This window comes from Nomascus leucogenys, chromosome 13 (assembly GCF_006542625.1).
Source record: "Nomascus leucogenys isolate Asia chromosome 13, Asia_NLE_v1, whole genome shotgun sequence".
Lineage (NCBI taxonomy): Eukaryota > Metazoa > Chordata > Mammalia > Primates > Hylobatidae > Nomascus > Nomascus leucogenys.
The window spans coordinates 101276253-101296850 of record NC_044393.1 but is presented as its reverse complement, the minus strand read 5'-3'; the positions used below and the strand labels follow the sequence as shown (position 1 = coordinate 101296850).

Here is a 20598-nt window from a genome sequence, read left to right as displayed (position 1 = left end):
ATAAAATGTTTGACCATTCATGGAGAGCTCTGGAGTGAGAACTGCCCATCCTAAGATCTCATATCGGGCCAAAATATCTGGGTCTTTATAGCCCACCTCACTCAAGATGTGGATTGCCCTAGGGAGGGTGTGACTTTGCTTTAGCCAGCTCTCTAGAGTTAAGGTAGGCCCTGAAGGGGCAGACTTGGCAGTCCATTTACTGACTACACTCCTCACAGCTGGGCAGGAGGTCCTTCTCTGGAGGGAGATATGGGGAAGCATCTCCATATCTAAGATTTTCCTCTTGATGAATTGACACTTCATCATTGTGAAATGTTCTTCTTATCTCTGGTTAGATTCCTTGTTCCAAAGTCTAATTGGTCTGATATCAACAGAGCCATTCCAGCCATAGTAGTCTAGTTGGGCTGCCATAACAGAATACCACAGTGTGAGTAGCTTAAACAACAGAAATTAATTTTCTTACAGTTCTGAAGGCTGGAAGTTCAAGACCAGAGTGCAGCATAACTAATTTCTGGCCATGCGTCTCTTCCTGGCTCACAAATGGCCCCCTTCTTGTTGTATCCTCACATGGCCTTTTCTCTGGGTAGGCAGGGAAAAAGAGAGAGAGAGCATAATGATTTCTCTTCCTCTTGTTATAAGGACAGCAGTCCTATTAGTTCAGGTCCTGATATAGTTTTGATGCTTGCGGCCTACAAATCTAATGTTGAAATGTGATCCCCAGTGTTGGAGGTGGAACCTAGTGGGAGGTGTTTGGGCCACGGGGGCAGATCCTTCATGAATGGCTTCAGGCCCTCCCCAAAGAAACAAATGAGTTCTTGCTCTATTAGGTCATGCAAGAGCTGATTGTTAAAGAGTGTGAGACCTCCCCACCCCACACTCTAGCTCTCTGTCTCATCACATGACTTACCTACTTTGCCTCTGCCTTCCACCACAAGTAAAAGCTTTCTGAGGCCCTCACCAAAAGCTGAGCAGATGCCAGTATCATGCTTCTTGTACAGCCTGCAGAACCATGAGCCAAATAAATCTTTTTTCCTTATAAATTACCCAGCCTACGGTATTCCTTTACAGGAATGCAAAGCGAACCAATGCAGGACCCCACCCTTATGGCCTCATTTAATCTAATTACCTTCTTAAAGGCCTTATCTCCAAATATAGTCACAGTGTGGAAGTGGAGGTTAGGACTGCAACATATGAATATGGAGGGAACACAATTGTGTCCAGAACAGCAGCTTTCTCATGATTAATATTTGCATGATAACTCCTCGTTTGTCTTTTTTATATTTAATCTATTTTTCTTCATGTTTAAAGTGCATCTCGTATAAATGGTATATAGCCTTACTGTGCTATGGTTTAAATGTGTTTCCCAAATTTAATGTGTTGGAAACTTAATCACCAAATTCATATGCTAATTGTATTTGGAGATGGGGCCTTTGGAAGGTAAAAAGGATTAGATAAGCTCTTCATGGTGGGGTCCCCATGATGAAATGGATGGCTTTATAAAAATAGGAAAAGACCAGGTGCAGTGGGTCATGCCTCTAGTCCCAGCACTTTGAGAGGCCAAGACAGGTGGATTGCTTGAGGCCAGAAGTTCGAGACCAGCCTGGCCAACATGGTGAAACCATGTCTCTACTAAAAATACAAAAATGGTGGTGCACGCCTATGATCACAGCTAGTCTGGAGGCTGAGACACAAGAATCGCTTGAACTTGGGAGGCAGAGGCTGCAGAGGGCCGAGATCACACCACTGCACTCCAGCCTGGACAACAGAGTGAGACTCCTCCTCAAATTAAAAAAAAAAAAAAAAAAAAAAAAGAAGAAGAGGAAGAGAGACCCGAGCTGGCACGGTCTTGCCCTTTCACCATGTGATGCACTGTGATGCACTCTGCCATGTTATGACACAGCAAGAAGGCCTTCACAGATGCTGGTTCCATGCTCTTGGACTTCTCAGCCTCTAGAACTATAAGAAATACATTACTGTTCATCAGAAATTACATAGTCTCAGATACTCTATTATAGAACAGAAAATGGACAAAGACATGCTGGTTCTCCTAGCACATAATCTTTGCCTTTTACTGGAGTATCTAGTACATTTCTATTTAATATAATGCTTGATATGGTTGGGTTAAGTATATCATATTGTTACATGTTTCCTACTGGCCTGTCTGTTGTTTCCTTTTCTCCTATATTCCCTCCTGTTGGAGTGGCTGGTTGGGTGGTTAGTTTTTTTAATTTTTTAATACTTCTAAATCAGTGTTATCACCCTTACTAGTTTTTTTTTTTTAAGTTTACTGGCTTCTTTGGGGCTGACAATATGTATTTTTAACTTATCACAGTCTAATGTCAAATTATACCACTTCACATATAATCTAAGAAACTTACAACTAGCATACTTCCATTTAGCCCACCCTCCGTGCTATTGTTATTATACATTGTAATCTTTTGTATATTATAAGCCCCACAATACACTGTTGTTAATTTTATTTTAAACAATAAGTTATCTTTTAAAGAAATAATGAAACAAGAAAAAGTATTCTATGTTTACCCACATATTTGCCATTCCTGGTGCTATACATTATCTTACAGAGCCAAATTCCCTTCTGGTATCATTTTCCTTCAGGATGAATAACTTTCTAAAATATTTCATATAGAATGGGCTTGTTATAGACAACTTTTGTCACCTTTTATTTATCTAAAAGTTTTTTATTAAAACTTCATTTGTGAAGGATATTTTTCCTGGATATACAATTCTACATTGACAGATTTTTTTTTCCTTTAAGTACTTTAAAGACAATTCCATTTTCTTCTGTATTGTATTGTTTAATTTAAGAAGTCAGTAAAATTATTGTCACAGTTGTCCTTTGAATAACATGCCCTTTTTCTTTGGATGCTTCTAAATTTTTAGTTTCATCATTTGCTTTTAGAATTTGATTATGATATGCTTTTATGTGGTTTCATTTATTCTGCTTTAATTTTTTTGAGTTTCTGGGACCCATGAATTTCTATTTCTCATCAAATATTGAAAATTCCCAGCTATTGTTACTTCAAATATTCTTTGGGCCCTCAAAATCTTTTTTCTTCTTTTGCAACTCAAATGACACATGTTATTCTACTTGATATTGTCTCACAGGACACTGAGGCTCTGTTCAATTCTTTTCCAGTATGTTTCCTCTAAGTGTTTTATTTTGGACAGTTTTTATTATCCAGTTTTCTACTTTACTGACCATTTACCTGTAGTGCCTAATCTGTTGTTAAGAGCACCCAGCTAATTTTTTATTTTATACATTGTGTCCTTCAGTTTATCATCATCATTTGGTTCATTTTTATAGCTTTTATTTCTCTATTAAGATCTTTCCTCATTATACTCCTGGTTTCCTTTAAATCCTTAAACATATTTTTGACTGCTGTTTTGAAGTATGTTTCCTCTAATTACATCAAATCTGTCATTTCTGTTTCTGTTCTACTAACTTTTCTCTTGATTCTTAGTTACAGGTTCCTGCTGCTTTTTCACACATCTAATGACTTTTTTCTTGTGTTGCACATTGAATTCCCCTGAAATATGACTCTGAAATGGAGATTATAATGTAGTACATTTATTAGGGAGAACTTTATAACCAACACCTGCAGAAAGGAGGGAAAGAAAGTAAGAATGGATAGAAGGAGAAATTAAGCTGCAGTATAGTCCCAAAGAAAGCACCAGTTGACCCCACCGTAAGCTCTGGAGTCAGTGTGGCTTTGCAGAGATTTCCCAGCTTGAAGCAAGGAAATCAGGCCTTTATAGTCCTCTGTCAATCAGCCATTGGGTGAGGTGTAGGCTACTCCAGTAAGGAGATGTGGCCTGAGACAAGGCAACTCTTTTTACTGAGGCAAACTCTTAAGGAGCCTAACAACTGAAGGCTGCCTGCCAAAAGCAATCACAGCAACTAGGGACATAAGATCTTTACCAAGCAATCTGTATCACACACACAGTATTCACTGTGGTTTGTATGCTGAACATTAGGAATTCAACCTTGTTTGCAGTATGGATTTTGTTATCTTTCTTTCAAGAATATCAAGATTTGCTTTGTCAGACAGTTAATTTACTTACAAATCATCCTTGTCTTTTTGAAATTTATTATGAGTTTTGTTATGAAGAATCTGTAGTAGTGGTTCTAACTGGGGGTCAATTTTTTTTTAAATTTTCACATCTGGAGCCTGCTATGGCATATAGTGGGTAGAGGCCAGGGATACTGCCAAATATTCTACATTGCATGGTACAGACCCCTCTCCAACAAAGGATTGTCAGGCCCAGAATATTAATAACGCAAGGTTGAGAAACCGTGTTCTGTAGTAGCCATTACTGTAGGGCTAATTAAGTCCTACTCCCAAATCATGGCATTCTAGAGGTGACAGTGGAGGGCCCAGAGAGCTCAACATGGTATCTCTGCCTCGGATGGTCAAACTTCAATGCCTTCTCAGCCTGTGAAAGAGCCAGGAGCTCTGTGGAGCCCACAGCTCCCTAGGGGTGGTTCATTTCTTGGTCACATTGAATCTCACCTAGTGGAAATACAGCTTAGTATTCAGACAAGAGAACTGCCTTGCAGATTTGTAGAGCTCTTTTTCTACGTAGATCCCTCCTCTCCAGCACTCTACCCTGCAAAATCCATCAACCCTCAGCAGCCCCCAACCCCCATCTCTGTCCCTAGTTCAGCAAGAAAGGAGTGCTCAATTTGCCTCCCTCTCCCTGCATCCTGGTTCAGCAATGAAGGAAACCAAAATAGTTCTCCCCAAAGTATTGAGAATTGCTAAGTGAAAGACACTGAAAACATAGGGAGCTCTCTGCCTCTGCCCCTGTTTGCCATACACCAGGACATCCATCCTTCCTTCCCGGGGACGGCACCTGCCCATCAGCCCAGAAAGGGCACCAGCCAGCACCAGGGAAATCTGGGGGCAGATTGCGCTGCCTTCCCACAGGTTTACTCCTTTTAAAATACTGGAGCTGCCCTCTCCTTTGTCTTGTCACTGTGTGGGATTTATGACTGTTAAAATACTCCTTAAGCAAAGCCCCTAAGCCTTAAGGGAGAAATACTTTTGAACTGAGGCCTCTTCCATGTGCTGGGTACAAACTTGTGCTTGTTTTTATTGTGTTAATCTGACTTTTGTTTTCAGGAAAGTGTCTCAACTCAGAACCTAAAAAAGGAAAGAAAAGGCATTGTTTTCTCTCCCCTACAGAAACGGCTTCCAGTCAGAGAGCGAGGTGAATACATGGTTCGCCTTGGTTCTTCCTTCTTTCTTGATTGTAGGCCAGTGCTGCTAACATTTGAAAACAGTTGTTTTATAGATTGTGTCCAGCCTTAGAGCAAATGGGGAGGCTAGTCTAATGCCTGATGCTTCCCCAGGAGCACGAGCAAAACTCTCTTACAATCAGGTCTTTGTGACTTTCCTTCTTTATTTCCCTTCCTTCTCCCACCCTCGCTTCCCCTTCATTCTTCTATGTATTTGTCTATGTGCATACGTGTGTTTGACACAGACAAATCACAGATAAATTGAACATTGACAAATCTCCCATGACATTAAAATCTTACTCATATCATTAAATACAATTCACCTGTCTGCAAATCCATAAACAGCACTCTGACAAAACAGACTTACAAAACCAGTCAGAAATGTTTTCATCTTTCTGCTTAACATTTTGGACTTCATTTAAAAAGTAGCTCCCCCGTCATGGAGCCTGCCTTGTTGCTCAAAACTGGAAGGGCACCTGGCCTTGGCTGCCTTTAAGCCTCGTTGGTGGAGGCTTTTCTTTGAATACTGTGCAAGCGATGCAGAATGGGCAAGCCTCAAAACTGAGGTATAGCACGGAGGATTCTTGGCTTCATCCAGGAAAGAATTCAAGGGCAAGCTGGTGGTGTTAGGCAGCAACTTGTATTGAAGCAGCAGTGTATGGCACAGAGGTATTGCTCTTTGCAGAGTAGGGCTGCCCCATAGGCAGGGAGCCCAGAGTAGCAGCCAGAGGCAATTCTGCACTCATATTTATACCCACTTTTAATTACATGCAAATTAAGGGGCGGTTTATGCAGAAATTACTACAGTGAGGGTGGTGATATGGTTTGGCTCTGTGTCCTCACCCAAATCTCATCTTGAATTTTACTCCTATAATTCCCACATGTTATGGGAGGGATCTGGTGGGAGATAATTTGAATCATGGGGGCCGTTTCCCCCATACTGTTCTCGTGGTAGTGAATAAGTCTCACGAGATCTGATGGTTTTATCATGAGTTTCTGCTTTTGCATCTTCCTCATTTTCTCTTGCTGCTGCTATGTAAGAAGTGCCTTTCACCTCCTGCCATGGTTCTGAGGCCTCCCCAGCCATGTGGAACTGTAAGTCCAATTAAACCTCTTTTTCTTCCCAGTCTTGGGTATGCCTTTATCAGCAGCGTGAAAATGGACTAATACAGGTGGTAACTTGCAGGTTGTCAGATAGTTGCCATGGAAAGGAGTGGTAACTTCTGGGTGTTGCCATGGCAATGGTAGACTGACATAGCACACTGGTGGGCGTGTCTTATGGGGAAGAGCTTCTGCCCTGGACCTGTTTTAGCTAGTCCTCAATGTGGTCCTTTGTGCAATCCCCACCTCTGGAGTTGAGTTCTGCTCCTACCTCACAAAGTTTGGTATATCCTGAAAGCACGTCCTCCTAGGCTCCTCCAGCAGCCCTTCTGCTCGGAGGAAATACATCTCCATGGATGGGAACAGCCTCTCCTCCTATTGCCCATGATAGGTGATGGGTTGAACAGAAATATTAATGACTTTTTTGACTGTAGGGTCACAGGATTGTTTGCACAAACTCCTGGGGTTCTACCAAATCATTCATATTTCATGTGAGAGGAACTTGCTTTTGTGTACATCTCTGAACTGCCAGTTAACCACCTTTTTCAGCTCTCATCAAAATTTATTTTCACTTGAATGATTTTTACACGGCCTAGAATACTCACAGCAATTTCTCAAATGGCTTGTTCTTGTTTACATACAAGAACAAAATGTATGGCAGCCTCAGTCACATCACAATTTAAAGTCATTACTGAATTTGGCATTCTGCACTTTTGAAGTGTGAGTTAAATCTTCTAAGAACCATTGACTTTTTTAATGGTTTCATTTTTATCAGCTGCACTAGCCGTTGATGCCCTTGGGTGGGAGGGGTACATTTTCTACAGAAATGGAATTGATCACTAAGTCAGTGAGTGAGCACCTGAAAGTAGAAAACAACAAACTGTGTGGCCATGGGAATGTCCAGACACGGTAGCTGCTGGCTTCCCCTTTGCCTTAGTGACTACCCTTCTCTGTGGAATAGACTCAGAGGCTGCGGATTCAGGTATCTCCCTCAGTAACATTACAGCATGGCTGGACCCTCGGCGTTACTCATGAAGAGCTGGAACCACGAATACTAAGATACCCCATATACAACTGGAAGGGCACGAGAGAACCCAAACCCCTACTGAACGAAGAGAAGCCCTTTGGCCTAAGATTGCATCAATCTGAAATTTACTGAAATTCCACGAAAGTACTTTCTGCTTATCCCTGAATGGTTTATCGTGAGCGTTTCCCAAAGTCATTATAGTCAGTAAGCACTTGTTTGGAAACTTAGTTAATGGCTTTAAAATATTCCATTATATAGATGTACCATGTGTCAACCATTCCCCTATGCTTGGGACATTTCTGTTGCTTAATTCTTTCTAATTTGGTATCCTTGAGAGACAGGACTAGCTGGATTTCATAGGCTGACTAAGAATTCCTAAGCCTAGCTGGGGAAGGTGACCACACCAACCTTTAAACACGGGGCTTGTAACTCAGCTCACACCCAACCAATCAGGTAGTAAAGAGGGCTCACTAAAATACAAATTAGTCTAAAGCAGGAGGTAAAGAATTAGTCAAATCATATATCGCCTGAGAGCACAGGGGAAGGGACGATGATCAGGATATAAACCCAGGCATTCAAGCAGGGAGTGGCAACCCCCTTTGGGTCCCCTCCCATTGCATCGGAGCTCTGTTTTCACTCTATTAAATCTTGCAACTGCACACTCTTCTGGTCCGTGTTTGTTACAGCTGGGGTTGAGCTCTCGATTGCTGTCCACCACTGCTGTTTGCTGCGGTCGCAGACCCACCACTGACTTCCACCCCCCTGGATTCGGCAGGGTGTCAGCTGTGCTCCCCATCCAGCGAGGCGCCCATTGCCGCTCCCAATCGGGCTAAAGGCTCGCCTTTGTTCCTGCACGGCTAAGTGCCCAGGTTTGTCCTAACTGAGCTGAACACTAGTCGCTGGGTTCCACAGTTCTCTTCTGTGACCCACAGCTTCCAAGAGAGCTATAACACTCACCCCATGGCCCACGGTTTCATTCCTTGGAATCCGTGAGGCCAAGAACCCCAGGTCAGAGAACACGAAGCTTACCACCGTCTTGGGAGCAGCCTGCCCCGCCTTGGGAGCTCTAAGCAGGAATGTTCTACCTCTGCCACCTCAAAGATGAGGTGGGAACAATCCAAGGTAGAAAGGCTTTAAAGAAACACCAGTATTACAGAGAGATAGTTTTCAGGCTTCCAGAACATGTTAGAACTCACCATATAGTGCATTGTGCTATCTGCAAACTAAATAAACAGGTACACAAACTTAAATAAGTTATGAATTGGGGTCCTTTTTTTCTCTTTTTTAAATTATTATACTTTAGGTTTTAGGGTACATGTGCACAATGTGCAGGTTTGTTACGTATGTATCCATGTGCCATGTTGGTTTGCTGCATCCATTAACTCGTCATTTAGCATTAGGTATATCTCCTAATGCTGTCCCTCCCCCCTCCCCCAACCCCACAACAGTCCCTGGAGTGTGATGTTCTCCTTCCTGTGTCCATGAGTTCTCATTGTTCAATTCCCACCTATGAGTGAGAACATGCGGTGTTTGGTTTTTTGTCCTTGCGATGGTTTACTGAGAATGATGGTTTCCAGTTTCATCCATGTCCCTACAAAGGACATGAACTCATCATTTTTAATGGCCGCATAGTATTCCATGGTGTATATGTGCCACATTTTCTTAATCCAGTCTATCGTTGTTGGACATTTGGGTTGGTTCCAAGTCTTTGCTATTGTGAATAGTGCCGCAATAAACATACGTGTGCATGTGTCTTTATAGCAACATGATTTATAGTCCTTTGGGTATATACCCAGTAGTGGGATGGCTGGGTCAAATGGTATTTCTAGTTCTAGATCCCTGAGGAATCGCCACACTGACTTCCACAATGGTTGAACTAGTTTACAGTCCCACCAACAGTGTAAAAGTGTTCCTATTTCTCCACATCCTCTCCAGCACCTGTTGTTTCCTGACTTTTGAATGATGGCCATTCTAACTGGTGTGAGATGGTATCTCATTGTGGTTTTGATTTGCATTTCTCTGATGGCCAGTGATGATGAGCATTTTCTCATGTGTTTTTTGGCTGCGTAAATGTCTTCTTTTGAGAAGTGTCTGTTCATGTCCTTCGCCCACTTTTTGATGGGGTTGTTTGTTTTTTTCATGTAAATTTGTTTGAGTTCATTGTAGATTCTGGATATTAGCCCTTTGTCAGATGAGTAGGTTGCGAAAATTTTCTCCCATTTTGCAGGTTGCCTGTTCACTCTGATGGTAGTTTCTTTTGCTGTGCAGAAGCTCTTTAGTTTAATTATATCCCATTTGTCAATTTTGGCTTTTGTTGCCATTGCTTTTGGTGTTTTAGACATGAAGTCCTTGCCCATGCCTATGTCCTGAATGGTATTGCCTAGGTTTTCTTCTAGGGTTTTTATGGTTTTAGGTCTAACATTTAAGTCTTTAATCCATCTTGAATTAATTTTTGTATAAGGTGTAAGGAAGGGATCCAGTTTCAGCTTTCTACATATGGCTAGCCAGTTTTCCCAGCACCATTTATTAAATAGGGAATCCTTTCCCCATTGCTTGTTTTTGTCAGGTTTGTCAAAGATCAGATAGTTGTAGATATGCGGCATTATTTCTGAGGGCTCTGTTCTGTTCCATTGATCTATGTCTCTGTTGTGGTACCAGTACCATGCTGTTTTGGTTACTGTAGCCTTGTAGTATAGCTTGAAGTCAGGTAGCGTGATGCCTCCAGCTTTGTTCTTTTGGCTTAGGATTGACTTGGCGATGCGGGCTCTTTTTTGGTTCCATATGAACTTTAAAGTAGTTTTTACCAATTCTGTGAAGAAAGTCATTGGTAGCTTGATGGGGATGGCATTGAATCTATAAATTACCTCGGGCAGTATGGCCATTTTCATGATATTGATTCTTCCAACCCATGAGCATGGAATGTTCTTCCATTTGTTTGTATCCTCTTATTTCATTGAGCAGTGGTTTGTAGTTCTCCTTGAAGAGGTCCTTCACATCAAACTGGGGTCCTTAATAGATGAACCCATTGAGGAAAAATGAAACAGGTTGTGGGTAAGAAATCAAGAATAGGGAAAGGGAAGAGGTAAGACAAAATCAGAGGAACACAGGGAGGCATTTGCCCTTGACCCCAGGAAGGGTACAGCTGCAACAGGCATCTCTCACCAGGCCCCACACGAAGTGACCTTGGGTGACCATATGCAGCTCAGCAGGATCAGTGTGAAATCACCTTTGCAAAAATTGTAACAGTGAGAAAACGATGATAGTGAAAATGATCTGACCTGACCAGTCCCCATCTTGTCTTTAACCTCCAAACTGCCCTTAATCCTTCCCGGCCTTGAGCCAAGCTAACTTCAGGAGACATTTAGTCTATAGTTTAAACGATAATAGCCCTTCCTCCAAACTAAACCATGTCTGTAAAACTGAGGACAGAGCCCCAGGTTTGGCGGATAAGGAGCCTGAATTATGGTAAGGTGTAGACATAAATGATATCCAGCCATTATTCTAGAGGTCACAGGATTTGCAAGTTCCCCAATGACTCCTGCAAATAACATCACACTTGTAGAAGCTAAGATTGGCCTTTTGAGGTGTCTTTTCAGGTTTTTGCATTTCTGATGACAGATGGTTCCACCCAGAAGAAGACTGAGCCCACAAGAGGACCATTTTCCACACTCCTATGATTGCACCCCCAACCAATCAGCAGCATCCATTCCCTAGCCTGCCAAACTACCCGTTGAAAGCCCTAGCTTCCAAATTTTCAAGCTGGGACCTGCTTAGGGCAAACCTGCCTCCCACTCTATTCAAAGTCATCCCTCTGCTCACTGAGATAAATGCATATATGATTGCCTTTTTTGGAAAGGTGAATCACAAACTCAAAAAGAATGCAATCCTTTGTCTCTCACCTGTCCTCTGTCTTGGTAAGTTGGCTCTATCTGGGAAGTGGGCCAAATGAATTCATTGGGTGGTTACAGGTAATGGGATATTGGGAAGCCCGGGTGTAGTATGAGCTCTGTCCAGATTGATGCAACCTTACATAAAAGGCCTTCTCTTTGTTCAGTAGAGGTTTGGGTTCTCAAGTCCCCTTCCAGCTGTATATCCCCTATAGGGGATTGGCCCTGTTATTACATATCTCTACCAGCAATTACATACATCCCCTATATTAGAAGACAACTTGAAGAATAAGTAAAAGCAGTTTGATTAGTTCAATTTAAATATAGAAACTAAAGGTTCAAAGCCATGTGCGTGTTCTTGAAAAAACCGTGAATAATTTTCAGTTCTGGATGAATCTATGTCATGGGAAAATAGGAGAACAAAATAATTTATTTCCCAAAAAGTTCTTCATTCAAGTCAGAGTTTACATTTACAGTTCTCACCTGTTTGAATTATGCTGTCCAAAGTTGCAAGGGAGAAATGAAATCCTAGTTCTTAATAGGCAAGTACAGCATTAACATGGCATCAAAGGAACAGCAGGTGTCTGTTGTGTTTTAATAGTCACTCTCCTTAGATGTCATGTCCCCACCCATGATTGCATCAGAAGGCAAGGGGACTGGCAGGTCATTCATCTGACAGGTTGTTCAGCCCACACTCCTGCATATTTGTTTCTCTAAACTCAATTATTCTACAGGCTCATATAATATTGAATTACACATCTCACAATATTCGAAATAGCTCATTTGTTCGGGGAATTACATGCCTCTAATTGTGTCATGAAAATGCTGACAGCCAGCAGAATGGTAATGAAACACAGCCTACCAGCAGCAGTGGTTGCAAGAACGTGAAGCAATCAGGCATGCTTAAACATTGCTACAGTGCCATTCAAGTGCAAAATGTATGGAAGCAAATGCTATTAGGTACAATAATGATTTGTATTTATGCCATTCACCCCTCCAGAGAGTTGTACTGTAAACCTTACAGCCTACGAGTTTGCTTCCTATCTTACAGCTTAAAAGACTAGTCAGTTATTCTTTCAATAGTACCTAACCACTTCCAAATAACCATTTTGCCACTAACAATAGATTGCACAGGAAACAGCAATGACCTCCCAAAATGAAGGTCATGATGTGCCATCCAGATTCTCCCCAAGGCTGAAGGATTTTTCCTCAGCTGCTGAGACTGTTCTGGCCAACATGCCTAAGATGTTGCCTTCTGCAAATTCCCCCCATGAAGATAACCTGTCACTCCATCAAGGACCAAGGGAAGCCAACACCTAAGATTGTCCAATATGGGATAAAAAGGCCAGGTCACATCAGCCATGGGATGACCCTAAAAGCCCACCCAGCTTCAGGGCTCCCAGTGGAGCTGGCTGAGGCCTTTTTGAGACTGAATCAATGCCATGTTTACCTCTGCTCAATCCTGCTTTCCACAGGTGCCAGTCTGGAAAACACTTCCTGCTAAAATTCCTGCACTCCAGTCTCCATCTCAGAGTGTGCCTGACTCCATTATCCCTTTCCCTTCCAATTTAAACTGGCTTTCTTTTTTTTTTTTTTTTTCTCTCAGAGACAGTCTTGCTCTCTCACCCAGGCTGGAGTGCAGTGGCACGATCTTGGCTCACTGCAACCTCCGCCCTTCAGGTTCAAACAATTCTCATGCCTCAGCCTCTCAAGCAGCTGGGATTCCAGGCATGTACCACCAAACCCAGCTAACGTTTAGTAGAGACAGGGTTTCACCACGTTGGCCAGGCTGGTCTCGAACTCCTACCTGAAGTGATCTGCCCACCTTGGCCTCCCAAAGTGCGTGGATTACAGGCATGAGTCACTGCACCTGGCCTTAAACTGGCTTTCAAGGCCCCTAGAATTTAGTCCTACCTCCTTCAATAAGGCCAGACTTCTCACTCTCTCCCATTCATGCTGTGAAAGGAAAATAAATCTTTGGGACCCAAGATCACTAAACTAAAGGGAAAAGTCAAGCTGGGACCTGCTTAGGGCAAACCTGCCTCCCACTCTATTCAAAGTCATCCCTCTGCTCACTGAGATAAATGCATATATGATTGCCTTTTTTGGAGAGGTGAATCACAAACTCAAAAAGAATGCAATCCTTTGTCTCTCACCTACCTATAACCTGGAAGCCCCCTCCCTGCTTAGAGTTGTCCTGCCTTTCCAGACCGAACCAATGTTCATCTTAGATACGTTGATTGATGTCTCATGTCTCCCTAAAATGTGTAAAACCAAACTGTGCTCTGACCACCTTGGGCTCATGTCTTCAGAACCTCCTGAGGCTGTGTCATGGGCACAGGTCCTAAACCTTGGCAAAATAAGCTTTCTACATTAACTGAGACCTGTCTCAGATTTTGGGGGTTCACAATGCCATATTCATTTCCGCAACTGTGTCTTTTCATTCTCTTCCAACTTGGGGGATTTTTTTACCCTAAATATTAATTGCTAAGCAGGAGAACTATATTCTTAATAAAAAATGACAGTTCAAAGGTTTCTCAGAGATTGGCATAGATGAGAACAAAACCAACATATAAATGTGGCAGCCAATTTTGATAGAAGAAAACAGCTATCACTATATCCACTTCAAGGGTGATCCAGGTGCCATGGGAATCTCACAATGCCTAGCCCTGAGCTGCACAACAGGACTAGGGAAAAAGATAAGAAGAAAGGAAAAAGATGATGAGACACTAGAGAAGAGGAGAACATAAGTCTTGACACAGGCAGCACTGCTTACTCCAAATTTACCAATCCAGTGTTGCAGCCTATCAAAGGCCAGCTCTGGAGAAAAACTGGGTATTTACATTCCTGAGAAGTGTTCCACTTCTGATGTCTAATAATGGATTCACTTTTTTGTTAGGATGGGGCAAGTGGGAACATTGAGAAGAGATATTGTAAAACTCCTTAGTTCTGACTCTACATTGAGCTCAGAAAGGCCAGATGCCTTGGCCAAGGTCACAAAGTTAATAAAAGCAAATCTTACCATTTCATCTGTGGTAGCCTTTTCACTACCTTGAAATACCTCTAAAGTATAATAGACCAGTGACACCAAATAGCATTTTTACTGTGACAGACATACGACAGTCCACTTATTAAAGAATTAAATCTATAATTGGTAACATTTCAGGCAACTTGCAGAATTTTAGTTCATTTTAAACAAATGCAAATCTGTCATAATCTTTTTTTAAAAATACTTAAAACTGATTTTACTCTAACAAAAGCCAAGTTTCCAAAATCAATGAATATAATCCAAAACTCTCAATTACACTTTCTTGAGTAGGTTTATTCTTTGAGATTTTTCCTAGGGCCCCAAAATCTGTTTAGTACCGGGTTGAGCCAGCACATGAGGGGCACTCTCAGCTGTATTGATCCAACCAGAATCCTACCAGTAATAGTTACTGAACCATGTTATAGCATACCTAAGTTTCAGTCAACAAAATCTGTTAACATTTATTATTTAGTCTATTGTGGAATTTATAAATTATGTGGTGAAGCAGAATTATTAATTTCTACTTTAATAAGTTACACCAAGCTTTACTGTCCTTTGCAATTTACAATGAAAGAAAACAATGCAGTATAAAAAAAAATCGGTAGACTCATCAATTTTCATAATAAAAGCGTTCAGTGGCTCTTTGAAAATTCCTGTAACAGGGCTGGGCACGGTGGCTCACACTTATAATCCCAGCACTTTGGGAGGCCGAGGCGGGCGGATCACGAGGTCAGGAGATCGAGATCACGGTGCAACCCCGTCTCTACTAAAAATATAAAAAATTTGCCAGGCGTGGTGGCGGGCGCCTGTAGTCCCAGCTACTCGGAGAGGCTGAGGCAGGAGAATGGCTGAACCCAGGAGGCGGAGCTTGCAGTGAGCCGAGATCATGCCACTGCACTCCAGCCTGGGCGACAGAGCGAGACTCTGTCTCAAAAAAAAAGAAAAGAAAATTACTGTAACAGAATACATGTGGTTGATATGGTTTGGATGTTTGGTCCCCTCCAAATCTCATGTTGAAATGTGATCCCCAATGTTGGCCGTGGGGCCTAGTAGGTGTTGGGTCATGGGTGTGGATCCTTTATGAATGGTTTGACGTCATCCTCGTGGTAATGAATAAGTTCTCACTCTGTGAGTTCATGTGAGATCTGGTTGTTGAAAAGAGCCTGGTGGCCGGGCGCGGTGGCTCAAGCCTGTAATCCCAGCACTTTGGGAGGCCGAGGCGGGCGGATCACGAGGTCAGGAGATCGAGACCATCCTGGCTAACACAGTGAAATCCCGTCTCTACTAAAAATACAAAAAATTAGCCGGGTGTGTTGGCGGGCGCCTGTAGTCCCAGCTACTCGGGAGGCTGAGGCAGGAGAATGGCGTGAACCCGGGAGGCGGAGCTTGCAGTGAGCCGAGATCGCGCCACTGCACTCCAGCCTGGGGCACAGAGCAAGACTCCGTCTCAAAAAAAAAAAAAAAAAAAAAAAAAAAGAAAAGAGCCTGGTGTCTCTCTTGCTCCCTCTCTTGCCATGTGTTGCCCTGGTTCCCCTTCCCCTTCTGCCACAATTGCAAGTTTCCTGAGGCCATCACCAGAAGCAGAGGTAGGCACTAGGCTTTGTGTACAGCCTGAAGAACCATGAGCCACATAAACCTCTTTTCTTTATAAATTACCCAGCCTCAGGTATTCCTTTATAGAAATGCAAATGGAATAACACAGTGGTTTACTTGCAAATATGGTATGTATATCAGGGTTTTCTGAGGCACTTATAAAAAATGCCTAAGCCCACCATAGGCATATATAACAGACTCCCTAGGGTTAGGTGCAGGCATCTGCTTTTTAACAAGTTCTCTAGATAAGTCTGCTAAAGAGTCGAGCTTGAGATATATCATAACCCCATTATAATAGACAAATATAGTCCTAAACCTGGAAGATATTCCTTTTCTTGGCTTGTTTTTTTTCTGTCCTAAAAGCTCTGGAAAGTCCACTTTTTCCATGAAGATTTCTTCTATCAGTGGGGGACAGTGGGGACAATGGCAATTTCTAAAACCACATGCCAATCATGGCAACTATCCAAAACCTAAGAAATATCCTAACACTCACACACTCAGAAAATACTCTACATGTGAAAACACTTAGGACAGTTTTGCCAATGAGAAAGTCTCAACTTTAATGCTATAGTCTGTGCACCAAGTATACCATGAGGTTGGGTGAACTTCAATCATAGTTCAATGCATTGTTGGTGCTCACAGCAATATCAACCTCTTTTCTCTTTTGTATAAATTAAAAATCACTCAAAAATGAAGTCATTGCTTTGTAAATAAAATTTACAATACAAATATTTTAGAGTCGTTGTTAACTATTTTAATTATTATAATAAATAGGAAGGCTCATAACATAGGGAGAAAGTGAAGAAATGATTCTCCAGGTTTTTTATGATAATTTGATCATTAGTGGCTAAGTGCCTGCTGCTCTTGTTGAATGCAAACATATAACTTTGTAACACCTAGCCATTAATAAATTATTTTTTAACATTCTAATTAGAAAGAAGATCTTTCTGTGACATTAGTTTCAATTTGCATACATAGTATGCTCTCTCCAACAAGGTAGAAGCCAAGCAAGCATCTTCAAACTCCTTCAAAAGTGATAGAATTAAGAGACCAAATAAATCCTACTAAATATTACAAGGTTACAAAATTAATTGGCTCTCTCAAAATGTTGCTGCTAATCATATATAAATTCTCCACCAAAACTCAAACAGAATCAGTGGTAGTGTGTTCTCGCTCTCTCTCGCTCTCTTACTGTCTCGCTCTCTATCTCTCTCTCTCTCAGCATCTCTCTTCTGGCATTGAGACACAGGTGGGAAGGAGAAAATCTTGGACCTGAAACACACTGATACTCTCTGGCCATGGGTTCCCAAGGGAATGCTAAGCCAACCAGGAGGCACTGCCCATGTGTGGGCTGAGGGCAGGGGCACTATTTGTATGGTCATTCCCAACACCATGTTTATCCCTCAACCCCTCTACCCTAGGCTTTGCCTCTGACTCTGGAAAGAGTACAAGTTCCCTTCTTGCCTTTTTCCTTTCTCCTTAAGTTAAAAGGCAGGCTCCCATTCCAAGTTCCCATCAAAGATCCTAGTAGCCATGTGTGTTTCTGGTTTCACAATAGTTTTCTCCAATTCTAATTTCACTTCAAATTTGAATGGTTTAGACCTACCTTGTGTGGAAGTCTGAGTATGATTTAGATCACTGTGCCTCCTCATTCAGGTTCCAGCAGGATACTTAAGTTGATGTCATACCCCGTTTTGTGCTTCTACAGCAGAATACCTGAGACTGGGTAACCGATAAAGAACAGAAGTATATTTTCTCACAGTGCTGGAGGCTTGGAAGTCCAAAATCCAGGCACTGGCATTTGGCGAGGGCTTTCCTGCTGCATCGTCCCATGGCAGAAGGCAGAAGGGCAAAGAGACAACAGGGGTTCTAATTCACCCTCATAATGGTATTCATCCCATGAGAGAGGAGTCCTCATGGCCTGGTCACCTCTTTAAGGTCTCCCTCTTAATACTATTAGAATAGCAATTAAATTTCAACATAATTTTGGAGGGCACAGACATTCGATCCTGAGGAGTTGGCATACTTTTAATCTAAAATTTCAACTCCCTGTCCTCTGTTTTGACGAGTGATCATCTGTACCTGGCTTCATTCTTTCCAGTGTCCCAAGGCTGGGTTCCCCTGCCCTATTTTGGCCAAGATCACTGACATTAAGTACCCACCTAAGTTACGGTTTTTTACAACTATTTAATTCATTGTCTTTTCTCTTACAGGAATATCTATAACTGAAACCTTAACTTAAAAAGCCTGTTACTGGTTTTCAGTCTTACCTCTTAACTAATATGGGAGGAGCTAGTCTCATTATCTCATAAATATACAGGATATAGAAGTGGTAGACATCAAATCTGCTTTATATAGAAGTACAATAGACATCAAGCTTCATTCTAGGAGTTTATAATCACAAGGATGGCCCTTGAATCCCCAAATAGTCTATCTTCCCTCTGACTTTTTAAAATCCCATAATAAAGGACACAGCCTTTTCTTAAAACTAAGATATTCAGGATGTCATCTTGTACATATATCACCTTCACAAGAATTAGCCACTCCATGAGGCACAGAAGTTATAAATGGCACCCCTATTATCTTAAAACATCCACAGAGACTCAGGACTTAGCAAGTGGAGAGTGGCCTGGATTCAGCCCAGCCAGTTGCCCCCTTGGCCAGGTGCTCTTGCACAGGGCACTGCCAGTACAACCATGAGTCCTGGCCCCACAGATTCCTTCAGAAGACAATCATCAACTTAGATTCATGTAGTGAGCATGCCTTTCTAAATCAGTGTTTGAAAGCATGAAAAGAAGAGCAAGAAAAGAGGGCAGATAATACTTGATAAAAGAAAGAGGTAACCCAGTAGAAGGGAAAGGGAAAATCAGAAACACAACAACAAACTTTTATTTACTTAATAATTTAACACATGCAACTTAGCCTGCCTGGGACAATTATCTCTGCAGGCGAAGCTCAGGTTAATCTTTCTATGTATCCCTGTGATCCCACTTGGAGTATAACCCATAGTAAGTCTTCAATAAGCTTGTTGGAAGGAGTAATTAGCTGGCTTCTTATGAGCCTGAATGATTAAAGTAAAACCTGCTTAAAAGCTACGGCCCACATGAATGTTTCAGCAGACCACTTACTTAGTAAGTGTAGTTTAAATGGATTATCCATAAGTTGCAATGACTCAGAGATTATACGGGCAATACACACATCCAGTGTGTATGTTAGATATATGAAAGATACTAACAATTTTTATAAATAATCTTTAAAGGACCAAGGGAAAAATACACCCCTGCCCCACTCAATTTCAGCAAAGATCAAAGAATATAGCACAGCATAAAGGTAACTTGGCTCCTAGCCTTGGCTTCTTTCAGTTATTGGTTTACCATTAACAGCGGGGATAAAAAAGATTAGATAAATTATCCAGCAAACATGAAAATCTTAAAGTATTTGAATAGAATACACACATGATTAAGTATTTAAGGAGCTACACAGCTTTGTTGTCTTGTCATAAAACCCCCGATATACTCTAGCTAGACTAAATGTCCCTTTAGGGAACAAATACAAAATAATGAATTTTTCTCTAAGACTAAATTGAGGGTTTAAATTTATTACAGGACTATTGGCCCAAAGGCATTTTGTTAATAAAAACTCACAAATCGTTGAGCTAAATTTTCATGGAACAAGAACTGCAGCCATATAACTTACTTTCTTCTCTGAATCAAGAAGTTATAACAAAAATGTAGAATTCCAAATATTTAATAACATCAAGGGACTCAGTATCATTTGTCACAAAGATACTTGAGCTAGAACTTTATATTGAATAAAAATTGTAATTTTTAGCTCACAAGGGCAGGCAATTGAAAAAAAATGCTTTATTCTAAATAGTTCAGTGTTGTCTTTAGAGGGGTAATTCTAAAATGGCAGCATAAACAGCATAGTAACTCTCTCCCCAGAAAAAAAATAAACCACTTAACTAGTGAAAAATTATTTTTTGAACAATTACCTAAAATGTCTACAAATTGTTCTAAGGGCTTTTAGCAAATGGAGAAATATTCATTTAAGAAATCTAGGAAATCTCAGTAAGAACAGCCAGAGTCTGAAGCATTTAAGCTGCTCGCCCACCCCAGTTCTGTGTAACTTGACTACATGTGTTCTGCCCTGGGCAGGTGCAGACAAGGCAGGTGCTCTCTCTCTACCTGGCTTTCAATTTAGGATTACAGTTTCACTTTGAGAGGGGTAGGCCACTGGCACTTCTCATGCTCCCTGGAATTTCAGGCAGGCATGGCTCTAAGGATGAAGTTCCATTCCCCCACTGGCTTTTCCATGCAAGGCAGAATGTCTAAATGTCTACCCCAGGCACAGCAGGCTGACAATACTGAGGCTCTGATTGATTCCATCAAAACTTGCTGATAGGGCGGAGATTCCACACCAGGAGGGACAAGCCCAGAAGACCAAATGCTACTCTTGCAGGGCAGGTATGTCACTCCAAGAGAAGCAGAGTAGAATATAAATGGATTAAATAAGCCAATCAAAACAGAGATTATCAGACTGAATTTTAAAAGAAGAACAAAGGATATGCTATCTACAAGAGAAACATTTTAGATTCAGTGATACACAAGGGTTAAAATGAAAGGATGGAAAAATAGTGTGCTAACAGCATTCATGAGAGAGGTGGAGTGGTTATATTAGGATCAGACTAAATAGACATTAA

General features: G+C 41.6%; 1 protein-coding gene across 1 annotated transcript in view; it reads right to left on the bottom strand.

Annotated features, from left to right (window-relative positions):
• ACTR3B (actin related protein 3B) overlaps window positions 1-20598 on the bottom strand; it is a 1003497-nt gene that overhangs the window by 598544 nt on the left and 384355 nt on the right. The gene's annotated exons all lie outside the window — the stretch shown is intronic.